At 40.0% G+C, this 13,431-nt stretch overlaps 1 protein-coding gene across 10 annotated transcripts in view; it reads left to right on the forward strand.

Moving 5' to 3' along the window:
• Positions 1-331: 331 nt before the first annotated feature.
• Positions 332-13,431, forward strand: part of ACSL4 (acyl-CoA synthetase long chain family member 4) — a 96,357-nt gene continuing 83,257 nt past the window's right edge. For 4 of the 10 annotated variants that reach the window (XM_045817541.1, XM_045817542.1, XM_045817539.1 and 1 more), the window contains exon 1: positions 339-479. The gene's annotated coding sequence lies outside the window, so the exon portion shown is untranslated. Of the gene's footprint in view, positions 480-13,431 lie in introns of all 10 variants that reach the window. The other 6 variants (XM_045817536.1, XM_045817538.1, XM_045817537.1 and 3 more) reach the window with 4 other exon arrangements.

Genomic DNA, 13,431 nt, shown 5'->3' on the forward strand with positions numbered 1-13,431 from the left:
GCTCAGAAGCGGGAGCTAGACATTGGGATTTAGTCGGGAAGGCGCCCTTAGCCTACGCGGCCCTGCCGCACCATCCCTTCCTCAGTGCTTCAGCAGGCTGGGCCCCGCCTTTTCGGCTGACGTCCTGGGCGAGCGGAGGCGTGAGCGTGGGTGGGCCGAGCCGCAGGCCGCAGGCGATTCGGCAGGCCCAGCCACACCACCCAACGTCTACATTCTGCCCGCCCTCCGGGCGCATCTTTTCCGGGCTCGCGCCGCGCAGCTCCAAACCCCGCCTCCGCAGGTCCCTCGAGTGCGCGCGCTGCTGCGGGTTTTTTTTTTTTTCCTCTCTCTCTCTCTCTCTTTTTCCTTTTTTTTTGGTCTCTGGCTTCTCCAGCGTGCCCGTACACGCCCCAGCGCTAGCGGACACGCGGCTCCCTTCCGCCAGCTTTCTGAGGGCCAGACGCTGGCCGGCTGCAAGAACTCCGTGGACAACGCCTCGGGTGAGTAACCCTCGCTGGTGAGGCTGCGGCACCGGCGCCCCTGTCCTGTCGCATTCCGGGTCCCAGCTCCAGCGGCGCCACTGTCCCACACCTGAGTCCAGAGGCGTTTCGGAGAACGTTCCCGTTTCCGGAATTGGCTCTCTTTCTTCTCGAGCCCAATCTATCCGCCCTCCTCCTCCGGTGCTGGGAAGATCCCCGAGATCTCTGTATCTTCCCATTTACTCCAGTCTGGGGTTCTCGAGACCCTGGCCTGTCTCTTCTGCCACTTACGACCCCTAGAGAGCCAGAATCATCTTTCCGATCAGGGTACTACTACCTTTTGCCGTGATCGTTTCCAAAAGAGCATATCAAGAGCCTGCCCGGCTTCCCAGTGACCTTTAGGGCGCCCCTACACCTCATCTCCATTTTGTGCGCTCTGGCTTGCTCAGTATCCGAGGGTAAGCAGGTCTCTCTTACTCTAGAAGCATCCGCTCTTCGAATGTGAGGGATGCCCTGACTTTCGATATCCTCTCAGCTTCCGCATCTTTACGTATGTTAGAAAATAACTGAATTTTAACAGAATCATGGTCTTATTTTTTCCTATTCTATCGCTGTCCCCGTCTCGGTGGGCGCTATATATTTAGCATTACCTTTATTCACTTCCTCATCCTCTCATTTCAGTCCCTTACAGAAAACTGTCGCTGATGTCTATAGCCATTAGAAAAAATCGAGGAGAATATGATTCATTGCCTAAACCCCATTAAGGGGTTACATATTTTAAATAAAACGTCATTTCTCCTCACTCCAGCATCTCCTTCAAAGGCATGTTTTTCACCCTCTTGTAATGAATTTGCTCTTTCACCTTAAAACAGTCATCACTGCGGTGAGATGCAGAATAAGGGCAAAATGGCAATTAAATTAACCCCTTTGAGAAAGTAAGCAGTCTCCTTTATCGTTTAATCAACCATTTTCCAGTAGTTTCTTTTGCCTCAGATAGTTTTAAGTGTTCTTGATGCATAAACCTTCATGCAACTGGAGATTCAATTACAGTACTGTGGATGAGCATATCGAGGTTTTAATAGTGAAGGCCTCCTCCCTGAATTGTAAAATAGCTCATGTTTTGCTTTGAAGCTGCTCAAGTGTAAGATATGACTCCTGTAAGAATTAACATGCTATCTGCCATTTAGGTGGAGGATGAAACATTAAACTGTTAGTATACTTGCACTATAGAATAAAGTACTTCATTGTTCTGGTGTGAGAAGTAATTTGACACCTAAAAGTCCACAGAAGGTGTAATGCAACAGTGAAAAGGTTGAGCAAATTCAGGTTTTTCTTCCCCTAAAAATCCCTTTAAAAAAAGTAGTCATTTATATTAAGATCTTTGTTTTCTGTAGGAGTGGGATGGGTGAAGAAAGGAAAGTGTTGCCCAATTCAGTGATAAATGAATTGGGACGCTAGAGACGCTCAGGTTCATTTCTAGCTCTAGATAATTGTATAATCTTCAACAAATCATTTTAGCTCTCTTTTTGCATCTGTAAAAGCGTCTTGATGGTTGGCAGGATGATCCATAAGTCCCCCAGTTTGAAATCAATCTGCTGATGCAGTTTGCATAAAAGCTGTGCCGTATATAATTAGCTATACCAGTTGTTTAGAATGTTTTTTTTCAAAGATCTCTATATACTAGTTCCAATTTATATATACACAATTCTTTTTTTAAAAGACTTTTATTTACTTATTTTTAGACAGAGGTGAAGGGAGGGAGAAAAACATCAATGTGTGGTTGCCTCTAGCGCGCCCCCTACTGGGGACCTGGTCTGCTACCCAGGCATGTGCCCAGACTCAAATCCAACCGGTGACCCTTTGGTTCACAGGCTGGCACTCAGTCCACCGAGCTATACCAGCCAGGGCTATATACATAATTCTTAATTCATCCTTATGAAATGATTATATTCTATGTGCAGATCTTTAAATTAGGAAGCATTTTACAAAATTCAAGTATTGCTATTTCTGTTTGCAAGTTAAATGTGTGCATACCATAATTTTAAAAATGTTCACAGGCCCTGGCTGGTGTGGCTCAGTGGATTGAGTGCCAGCCTGTGACCCAAAAGGTCACCAGTTCGATTCCCAGTCAGGGCACATGCCTGGGTTGCAGGCCAGGACCCCAGTGGGAGAGGCAACCACACATTGATATTTCTCTCCCTCTCTTTCTCCCTTCCCCTTCTCTAAAAATAAGTAAATAAAAATTTTTTAAAAAAAGTTCATGGCTTTTAGGCATTTGTAAGGGAGTGTATATGTACTGCCTTGTAACTGTAATTGACGAAGATCTATAAAAGAATATGCAGGCATCTCATTAATTATTTATTCATTCAATTAATTTATCTTGTTCCTTCATTTGTCAATTTTTTTTGGCCAGGCCACCAGGATATGATGGGTAAGACAAGCCCCACTATATGTTTTAGTCTGGTATGTTACTGATAGTGGCGGGAGTTGTGGAGGGATAGATGCATGGACAGTTTATTTTTACTAACAACAACAACTGTCAAATCATGGACATAAAGTCCTGACGGTATTGAACTCTACAGGGTAGGAGGTGAGTGACTATTTTAATTGTACTCTCTGCCTGGCATTCCTTTTTTGTTGTTGTTCCTTACCTTTGAATTGCTGAGACTTTAGCAAAAATAAAACATTTTTTCCCACTCCTAACTCTTAGTCTTATATACTCTTTTCCTTTTTCTTTTTTAGAAGTAATTTATTTTTTATTTTATTTATTCATTTATTTATTTTATTTAAAAGATTTTATTTACTTATTTTTAGAGAGAGGAAAAGGGAAGGAGAAAGAGAGGGAATGAAACATCAATGTGTGGTTGCCTCTGGAGACCCCCTACTGGGGTCCTGGCCTGCAACCCAGGCATGTGCCCTGACTGGGAATTGAACCCATGACCTCTTGGGTCACAGGCTGGCACTCAATCCACTGAGCCACACCAACCAGGGCATCATTTATTTATTTATTTATTTTTTAAGCAGTTACAGTTGTTCCCATTTTTCTCCCCTTCCCCTCCATCTATACTCTTTTTCTTTCTCTTTTAACTCTTTATTTTCAGATAGTTGTAGATCCTTAAACAGTTGTCAAGAAATAATATACTTTATCTAATTTTCCCCAAATGTAGCATCTTGCATAACTGTGGTATAACATTACAAGGAAATTGTTATGTTATATATCCACCTGATTCAGAGATCATCAGTTTTACATACACTAATTTGTATGTGTGTGTGTTTAGTTCTATGCATTGTTATCACATGGTTAAATTCATGTAACCACTACCACAGTCAAGATACAGAATTGTTCCATCACCATTTTGTAGCTGTAGCCATTTCCCTTCCTCACTCCTTTCCTGACCCTTGGTAACCACTAATCTGTTTTCCATGCCTATACTTTTGCCATTTCAAGAATGCTGTATAAATGGCATCATATAGTATGCAACTTTTTGAGGTTGGCTTTTTTTTTTCCACTCAGTGTAATTCCCTGAAGATTCATGCAAGGGAATGTATCTTGTATTGATAGTTCCTTTTTATTGTTGAGTCACAGTCCATGGTGTGGATGCACTAGTTTTTTTAAACATTCACCCTTTGAAGGACATCTGGCTGTTTCCTGTTTTTGTTTTTAAATCTATTATAAATAAAGCTCCTGTGAACAGTCCTGTACTTTTTATTATGTGAACATACATTTCCATTTCTTTGGGATAGATGCCCAAGTACAAATGCTTAGTTGTATGTTACTTGCATGTTTAGTTTTATGAAGAACTGCCAAACTGCCAGAGTAGCTTACCATTTTACATTCCCACCAGCAGCTTCTGAATTATGAATGCTCCTTATCCTGGCCAGCATTTGGCAGCATTACTATTCTTTATTTTAGCTATTCTGATTGGTGTCTAGTGATATCTTGTTGTAGTTTTAATTTGCATTTCCCCGATGGCTAATGATGTTGAACATCTTTTCACATGCTCATTTGCCATCTCTGTATCCTCTTTAATAAAAATGTATGATCATATCTTTTGTACATTTTCTAGTTGGATTTTTCTTTTACTGTTGAGTTCTGAGAGGTCTTTATATATTCCAAATACTAGTCCTTTGTTGGATGTGTGGTTTGCAACTATATTCTCCCAGTCTGTAGCTGGTCTTTTCATCCTTTCTCTTCACAGTGATTTTCGCAGAACAAAAGTCTTTAATTTTGATAAGTCCCAGTTTATTATTTTTTTTCTTTATCAGTCTTTGGTGCCAAGGGGTCTTATGTACCTTTGTTATTTAATTTATTCCTTGCTGTTCTGTAATCCAGTATTTCTGTAAACAATGTGGACATTTTTTTCTTTCGCAATTCTGGAGTTCAAATGTATCCTGTGAACAAGTGGTCTTGATGGCTTAGAGTGTGAATACATACTCACACATGCTTTTGCTATATTAAAATGCCTGCTATCATTTTGTGTCTTACAAATATAATTTCTCCCTTACTAGGCTGTCAGGTAAAATGTTAAAATTAATATTTTAAAATTAAATAGGCACATGATGTGCCAAGGGATTTTGGTTTCACTTTCTAAATTAAAAATATTTTGACAAAACTGCATAGGTTTTTTTAATCAAGGTTTCTGGTAAATAATCTGAAGAAAAATTTTGTGTTCTCGCTTAAATGTACGTTGGAAGTTTACTTCTGCATTTGAGTAGTGAAGTTGCGAATAATGACCATGTACTTAGTTGGCTTTTTATACTCACTATCCATTATCAGAATAATGAGTAAAAGACTGTTGAATTTGTATGTCAAGATTGTATATTTTCCTTTTATAGTAGCTACTTAATGTTCATTTTAGTTATCCTTAAAATGAACATTAGCTTTAAGGGGAATTGCAACTTTATATTTTGCAAAATGTATGTGCTCATAATTATGAGAACAAAAGGTTAGTGATTAACTTTGAGAATATTTGTTTCTGTAATGCGGTACTGACATGACTACTTGTCCCTTCAGAATAACCATATTTGCTTAAAATGAGTGTACAGCTAAGGTAGTAGATTGCTGTTTGAAAAAGATCAATCATTGGTTTAATGCAAGGACCAGCAAAATTCTGCCCACTGCCTGCTTTTTTTTTAAACCACCTTCCATTGCAACACAGCCACAGAATTTCATTTATTCATTTATGCATTGTCTGGCTGCATCCAAAATACAATGTCAGAATTCAAACAGAGAACTTATGGCCCTAAAAGCTTATTTAATCCCTGGTGCACTACAGAAAAAGTTTGCCTAGGGACAAATCAGCCTTATAAATCATTGAGTCTTTATGTTATAAAGGAAATTTAATGAAATGTACTGCAACTTTTAGTACATTTCAGTTATATTTCCATGGAAAATAGTTGTTGGGAAGAGTGTATTAATTTTCTTTACTAAGTCCACAAGGCACTGTTGTTTAGGAGCAGCATTAAGGAATGAGTGGAGAGGGTTGAGTTCACTGTTTCACTGGGAAAGTAAATTTACAGGCATGACAACTAGTGAGACTCAGAAAGAGGTGTATGTGGTCCTGATGTCCTTTGGTGATTCTGTTGTTGCCAGAGTGGTAAAGAGAAGCCCAAGAATAGCAGTGCTGTTATACCTGCCCCCAAAACTGCTTTGTGATTTTTAAGTACATACTAGTTTAAGCCTATCAAGCTGGGCTTAGACTGTTGGTTTGTTATTTTTTTATGCAGCTTTCCTTTGTAAGTTCAAAGTTGACACTTTAGTAGTTCTTTTAAATGCCTATGTATGATGTTGAAAATGGAAATTGAGTTAGGACATTTGGCTATACGTTTGGAAAGAAATTGATTCCCACCTCACATCATACAAAACATAAATTGAGGATATATTTTTAAAAACATCTGGAAAGTATAAGACAACTATAACAAAGTTTAAAAGGTAAATGACAGACTGGGGGAAATAGCTTCTACATATGCAGTGGAATATTTAATTGACTTCCACTTAACCGATTTACCACATTAAATGATGCTCTCTATTTCCTTTGTAAAATAAACTGTGCAGTGAACACTTGCTGTTTAGTAAGCTGGTTTATGCCAGTATGCTTGTGTACCCATCAGCAGAACAGATGTTTTTATCACTGAACATATATATGCGGTTCTTTTTGTTTTTGTAAATATGTAATTTATTTTCATATTTTGTAACATGATAATATAAGTGGAGGAATCAAAGTTCTTACTGAAAATTTACGGATTGAATGATGAGATGTCTGGGATTTGCTTTAAATGATATGAGAGATGGTGGAGATGTGGAGTATATAGAGATATAAAAAATCAAATGCAGCACATGTAGACAATTTTTGAAGCTGGGTGATAGTTACATTAGGTTCATGTTTTAATACAAAACAAATTGAGTGTATTGGAATGAGTTTGTGAAAGCAAGTTATTAATGCCCAATTGGAGTAAGATAATAAAAGATTCATATAAAATAAATATAAAAATCTAAAAGGGCTCTTCACTCACTTCCTTCGAAGTGTCTTAAGTTCTTTGAAGTTCTGTATTGTCTAAGAATCCTGTTTAAATTTCTTTACATTCAGTGGGTCTGGAGTAAAGAAAAAGGTTTTGGCCTCTTGGCCCTATATCAAGCATTTGATGAATGAGTGTTCATTTTACTACTGATAAAAATGAAATGTTTGTCATATACATTTTTTATGATTATTCACCTTAATTGACCTTTTCAATTAACTAGTCAACTGTTCCAAATAACATTAGATTAAAAGTCTTCTACTTTATACTCATGATATATAAAGAGCCCCTACAAATTAATCAATAAGAGAAAAGGTACTCATTAGGAAAAAAAATTAAAATGATGAATAAAAAAGAAATGATGCTCAAATTCACTCTAGTAATTAGAGAAATTAAAACCATTGTTAAAGAACAAAATTCAACCCGGTAAATTTGAGGCTCTGAAGGACTTTATCAAGCAATTTATGAATCAGGCAGCATCCCTTCTAGCAACTAGCATGGTGTTCCGAGGGGTTGCCCAATATAGAAGGTATTTATAAGAAGAAGGGTGTGGTAGGAGTGTTATTAATAAAATAAAATAGAGGATTATTTTTAGGCCAGATCATGTTCTTTTTGGGGACAGAAGGGAATGACAGAGATTTTATCATACAGATTACCTCACTGGTATTAATCAGGAAATTTCAGACTGATTGGTTTGAATTTCCACTCCTGGAGAGATGGTTAGATTACTTAGGTTAGTTTTCAAGTTTTGGTTTGGTGATGGGACTAAGCAAAAGTGACTCCATTTTGGCTCCTGTTTCCTTTTTTAAACCCCATTTTCACCAAATACATTGGCAAAAACTATAATATCCACTTTTAGAAAGAACTGGGCAGTGTCATAAATTGTTAATGAGACTGCAAATTGTTTGTGATAAAGAATACAAAATCCTCTTTTTTAAGTGTACATGTATTTTGACCAGCAATTTTGTTAGGAACCTATTCTAGGGAAATATCTGCACATGTGTATAAAGGTATATGGAAGAAGGCTTCCGGTCAAGATGGTGATGTAGGCAGACATGGCTCACACCTTTTTGCACAACCACATCAAAATTACAACTAAAATATAGGACATCCATCCCTCAGGAATGTCAGAAATTGAGGTGGATGGAAGTCTGACAACTACAGAATGAAAGAAAACACATCCATCTGGACTGGTAGGAAGGGCACAGATGTGGAATGGACTGGTCCAACACCCACATGGTTAAAAATTCGGGTGGGATATCTTGTGAGTGAGGAGTCCCAAACCCACATAAGGCCCCCTAGCCCAGGATTCCTTCCCAGGAAGATAAGTTTCCACAACTTCTAGATGCAAAAACCAGGCAGAGTTTGAGTCAATAGAAGAAACTGCTGGAAACCCAGGCAGTTGCTGGTAAGGAATCCACACACGGACTCTCCTACTCAGACTCACTCCCTTTGAGCTCCAACAATGGGTAGCAGCTTGAAAGGAACCAGTGGCATATAGGGAGAAACTGCAGTGTCTGGCATCAAGCTGAGCAGAGGCCATTGTCCCTTTGTTAAACTCTCCCCTCACAGAGCCATCAACCTGGCTAACACTGTTTGACCCACCTCGGAGATCCCCAGAGACTGTCCCACCAAACTTATGGTCCATCCAAGTTGCTTTTCCATAAGAATGGCTGGTCTTGGCTCCTAAATCCTATCAAACAACAGCTGGCTTCAGTGAGCCCTAGTGGCAGCCTGATTAGATTCACAGCTTGGCTTTGCCTGGGAGTTTCTAAGCCAGGGGTGTCAAACTCATTTTCACCGGGGGACCACATCAGCCTCGCAGTTACCTTCAAAAGACTGAATGTAATTTCAATTCCTTAACAGTTACAGTTAAGGAGTAGTTATGTTTATAATAGTCCTAAAATTATTTCAGCCTTTTGAAGGCAGCCGTGAGGCTGATGTGGCCCCCAGTGAAAATGAGTTTTGACACCCTTTCTCTAAGCCCAGCACAAGTAACAGCTATCTCAGATTGCTTTATAGTTCAGGCAGGGTGGCCCCTGGCAGAACACAGGTGTGGGCTGATCTTGGCCTGCATCACCTGAGAAACCCCAGGGCCAGTGTACCCAGTGGACATCTATAGACCATGTTAGAACACCACCGCCCTGCCCCTGCACAGCTGATCCTCCCCAGAGGGCTGAGGTTGGTGGTCAGTGGTAATAGCCAATCCTTGCAGCTGACTAGCCTAGGTAAATCTCTCCCCTTGATTTGCCAACAGCAACTAAGGCTCAACTACAAGGGCAGGGTATATTCAGTCTACATGAAGGGCTCACCTCGAGTACCCACCTTGTGTGATAGGGGAGGCCGTGCCACTGGACCCTACAGGACACTTACTACATTAGGCCACACTACCAAGACATGGAGTCAAAGCAGCTTTACCTAATACAAAGAAGCATGCCCAAATGAAAGAACAGATCAAAACTCCAGAAAAGGAATTAGAAAAATGGAGATAAGCAATCTATCAGATGCAGAGTTCAAAATACTGGTTATAAGGATGCTCAGGAACTTAGTAAGGACCTCAGCAGCATACACAAGATCCAGCCAGAAACTGAGGACACACTAATTGAAATAAAGAACAATGTACAGGGAAACAACAGTACAGTGGATGAAGCCATGAACCAAATCCACGACTGGAACATAAGGAATCAAAAAACAGCCAATCAGAACAACAAGAAAAAAGAGTCCCCCCAAATGAGGGTAGTGTAAACAGCTTCTGGGGCAACTTCAAGCTTTACAACATTCGCATCAGAGGGGTTCCAGAAGGAGAAGAGAAAGAGCAAGAAATTGGAAATCTATCTGAAAAAATAGTGAAAGAAAACTTCCCTAATTTGGTGAAGGAAACAGACATGCAAGTCCAGGAAGTAGAGAGAGTCCCAAACAAGAGCAATGGCAAGAGGCCACTCCAAGACATCATAATTAAATGTCAAAGGTTAAAGATAAAGAGAGACTCTTAAAAGCAGCAAGAGAAAAGCAGTTAGTTACTAGATAGTTGCCAGATGGGAGGTGGGAGGGGGAGAATGGGTGAAGAGGTGAGGGGATGTAGAAGTACAAATAGGTAGTTACAGAATAGCTATGGGAATGTCAGAAATGGAGTAGCAAAAAAACGTATGTCAATGACCCATGGACATGAACAATGGTGGGGGGATTGTCTGAGGGAGTAGAGGGTGCTGGGTGGAAGGGGGCAAGGGGGAAAAATCAGGACAACTGTAATAGCATAATCAATAAAATATAATTAAAAATAAAATAAACCAAAGTGTAAAAAAATATGTATGATTTTACTACAGTGAAAACTTGGAAGTAACCTAAATGTCCATTAATAGGGGAATGATTTCACTAAAAATATGCTGTTGTATGTACTACCATAAAGCTTTTAGAAGAAAAACACCCCTTGAACCTATATAAACTGGCATAAGAGTGCCTAAGCATTGTTAAAGGGGTAAGGGATAGAGGAGGGAGTTATAGAACAGTTCATATACCATTATTCCACTTGTCTAAAAAAAAAAAAAAGACCTTACCATGTGTATGGATAAAACAAGAAGGTCTATGGGTGTCCAGCCTGTGGTCCAGGATGGCTATGAATGTGGCCCATCACAAAATTGTAAATTTACTTGAAACCTTTTGTTTTGCTGATCACTTTTTGTTAGTGTTTGTATGTTTAATCTGCGGGCCAAGACAACTCTTCCAGTGTGGCCCACACACCAAAATGTTGGACACCTCTGGGATCCATACCACAAGTAGTTACCTCTAGAGGAAAAGGGAAGGGAGTAGTGGTAGAGGAAGGCAGTTTAGAGATACTTTTTATTTTTTACTTTTACTTTATATTTACTTTTTATTTTTTTACTCACTTTTTATTTTTTTATTGTTCAATTACAGTTGAGTGGATACTTCTACTTTTTACCCTATATAAGTCTACAGTGTATTTCTAAATTTACAAGTACTTTTTAAAAAAGAGTTTATTTATTTTTAGAGAGGGGAAAGGGAGGGAGAAAGAGAGAGGGAGAAACATCAATGTGTGGTTGCCTCTTGTGTGCCCCCTACTGGGGACCTGGCCTGCAACCCAGGTATGTGCCCTGACTAGGAATCAAACCAGTGAGCCTTTTGTTCCCAGGCCAGCACTCAATCCACTGCACTACACCAGCCAGGGCTACATGTACTGTTTTGATAGTAACTATAGAGATTAATAATACAAAACATTTACACACTGGAAGACACTTGCAAAGGGATTTCTTCATTGTATATTATACAGTGACACTGTGCTAGAAGTTAGTGCTTTGTACTTAATGAGGACTCAGGTATTTTTTTTAAAGATTTTATTTATTTATTTTTAGAGAGGGAAGGGAGGGGGAGAGAGAGAGAGAGAGACATCAATGTGTGGTTGCTGGGGGTCATGGCCTGCAACCCAGGCATGTACCCTGGCTGGGAATCGAACCTGCGACACTTTGGTTTGCAGCCTGCGCTCAATCCACTGAGCTACACCAGCCAGGGCAGGTATTTTGAGAAAAATACTTTTCTCCCTTTGTTAAAATGCTATATGTATTTTCTGCATTGAAAATATAAGTATAAAAAAAGAAAAACACCTAACTCCATACCCAGAGATCCATGATCAACTTTGAGTATGTATGCTTTGCACAGATGTTTGTGTACATCCGTATATGGACATTTGTATGCCCATGTATACATATGGGCTTGCTCATGTGCAAACATGTATCTTACTACAAAATGGGTTCTTACTACATAGAATGACTTGTAGCTTGCTTCCTTTAACATGACACTATATTGTGAACATCTTTCACGATCAATAACTCTAAGTGAAAAAAGACATCTTGGTGAGAAAAGAATCATATGGTACCATGTATATATAGCATTCTATTCTAATTAAAATAACTGGTTTCTTGAACAAACTATATATTCTTTCAAAAAAAAGTCACAGTCAGCAAATATATAACTAAGGAATTTTTAAATTCTTCAATGTTTTTTTTATGTATTTTATTGATTATGCTATTACAGTTGTCCCATTTCCCCCCTTCACTCCCCTCCACCCTGTACCCCCTCTCCCACCCACGTTCCCCCCTTTTAGTTCATGTCCGTGTGTCATTCTTATGAGTTCTTTAGCTTCTACATTTCCCGTACTATTCTTGCCCTCCCCCTATCATCAACCTACACCTACATTCTATGCTACTTACTCTCTATACCTTTTCCCCCTCTCTCCTCCTCCCACCCCCCTGCTGCTAGCCCTCCATGTGCCCTCCATTTCTGTGGTTCTGTTCCTGTTCTAGTTGTTTACTTAGTTTCTTTTGGTTTTGCTTTAGGTGTGGTTGTTAATAATTGTGAGTTTGCTGTCCTTTTACTATACATGTCTTTTTCTTTATCTTCTTTTCTTAGATAAGTTCCTTTAGCATTTCATAAAATAAGGGCTTGGTGATGATGAACTCCTTTAACTTGACCTTATCTGAAAAGCACTTTATCTTCCCTTCCATTCTAAATGAGAGCTTTGCTGGATAGAGCAATCTGGGATGTAGGTCCTTGTCTTTCATGACTTGGAATATTTCTTTCCAGCCCCTTCTTGCCTGTAAGGTCTCTTTGGAGAAATCAGCTGACAGTCTGATGGGAACTCCTTTGTAGGTGACTGTCCCCTTATCTCTCGCTGCTTCTAGGATTCTCTCCTTCGTTTTCACCTTGGCTAATGTAATTATGATGTGCCTTGGTGTGTTTCTTCTCGGGTCCAACTTCTTTGGGGGCTCTCTGAGCTTCTTGGATTTCTTGGAAGACTGTTCCCTTTGCCAGATTGGGGAAGTTCTCCTTTATTATTTGTTCAAATACGTGCTCAATCTGTTGCTTTTCTCCTTCCCATTCTGGTACCCCTATAATTCGGATGTTGGAACGTTTAAAGGTGTCCTCGATGCTCTTAAGCTTTTCCTCGATTTTTTGAATTCTTATTTCATCATGCTTTCCTGCTTGGTTGATTCTATCTTCCTTCTGGTCCACTGTATTGTTTTGAGACTCAGATTCCTTCCTTTCACTATTGGCTCTCCTCCGAGTATCTTCCTGCATCTCCTTTATGGTAACCTGCATCCTTTCATCTAAATTGCGCCCAAAATCAACCAATTCCGTGAGCTTTCTGATCACCAGTGTTTTGAACTGTGCATCTGATAGATTGGCTATTTCTTGGTTGCTCAAAAGGATGAGTCCTGGGGGACTGATCTGTTCTGTTGGATACATGTCTTATGTCTTTCCTGTCTCTGGTCACTCTTGTTACGGTGGGGGGCTGGGCAGCCTGGTCGCTAGGAGCGGGACTATCCCAGCGGGAGCGGGAGGGGACAACGGGGATAGTTTCGATTCTCCTGGGCTCAGACCGTTCTTTGGGATCCTGGGCTGCGAGCTCTGCCCTGGTCCACAATCGCTGCCCCACAGGGTCCGC

Source organism: Phyllostomus hastatus, unplaced genomic scaffold (assembly GCF_019186645.2).
Source record: "Phyllostomus hastatus isolate PE091 unplaced genomic scaffold, TTU_PhHast_1.1 phas_scaffold_28, whole genome shotgun sequence".
Lineage (NCBI taxonomy): Eukaryota > Metazoa > Chordata > Mammalia > Chiroptera > Phyllostomidae > Phyllostomus > Phyllostomus hastatus.